Source organism: Arachis duranensis, chromosome 6 (genome assembly GCF_000817695.3).
Source record: "Arachis duranensis cultivar V14167 chromosome 6, aradu.V14167.gnm2.J7QH, whole genome shotgun sequence".
Classification (NCBI taxonomy): domain Eukaryota; kingdom Viridiplantae; phylum Streptophyta; class Magnoliopsida; order Fabales; family Fabaceae; genus Arachis; species Arachis duranensis.
In genome coordinates this window covers 69,966,065-69,967,301 of record NC_029777.3, presented here as the reverse complement: position 1 = coordinate 69,967,301, position 1,237 = coordinate 69,966,065, and positions in this window count along the sequence as shown.

The window sequence follows — 1,237 nt, the reverse complement described above, 5'->3', positions numbered from 1 at the left end:
ATTCTTAAATTTAAATTATATATTTTAAATTTTGTTTGTTATATGGTCATTTACTATGTTGAGAATGTCAGAAAAAATAAATGATTTATAAATTTGTCGGAGAGATTAACAGTTTAATTTTATAACGTAGGAGATAAAAAAAATATTTGAGTGAAAATACAATGATAAAAAAATTAATTATTAATGACTCGTAAAATAGAAACACTTGCAGATCAGTTATTTTTCGAGGAACCTAGGTCTCATAAACGGTACCGATGCCAATTTATCACTAAATTTTATTTTTAATTTAAATTATATTATAACTAAATTTTACATATAAATTGATCTAATTTGAGTTATAGCTAAATTATATTATTATTATGTTAATGAGTTATAATTCAAATGACATAATATTCCTATATTCATCTAAGAAGTTGCGGGTTCGAGTTTTTCTATCTATGATAAAAAAAAATAATTGTAATTTGATCTAAATAATAATAAATTGTATTATTTTTATTCTGTAAATCAATCCAAATCATAATGTAAATATTATTTTAATCGTAAATTTTTTTGTAATAATACTTTCATACGAGATAATTATGAATTTACCTCGTTTGCAAACGAGATAAAGCCAATTAAAATCGTTTTTTGTTTCGTTTACCGTGTAAATAAAATATATGTATAATAATTTCGTTTATACGGTAAATGAAATATGTAATGAGACGTAAAAACATAAATAGTGTCTAAAACACATATTTTGATAAATAAAATAATTAAAATATTTATTTAAAAAAATTCACTCATGAGTTAAGAATAACTTTAACTCTACCCACATCTTAAAATTCTCAATTCTACTTTATTTGTAAAAAAATAAAAAAATTTTAAGCAAATATAAATTTAATTATTTCATATTTCATATATATTAATAAAATAAAAAAAATTAAGTTTAAATTAAAATTAAGAATAATAAATCTTAAAAAAATCTAACATAAATTTACAAATAACATAATTATCAAATTCTAAAAAAAATTAAAATAACATAAACAAAAGATAAATATCTTGTTATTTTTTTTCTAACTCCAATTTTTTATAACATTACTCTTTAAATAACAAATATACTAAATTGTTAATTTAAATAATTAATTTAATAATTATTTTAAATTTTTATAAAAAAAGAAGTGGGTTTAATACCCACTTATTTTACTATATATATAATTTTAAATATATATTATATAATATATTAGAGGTGTAGATAAAA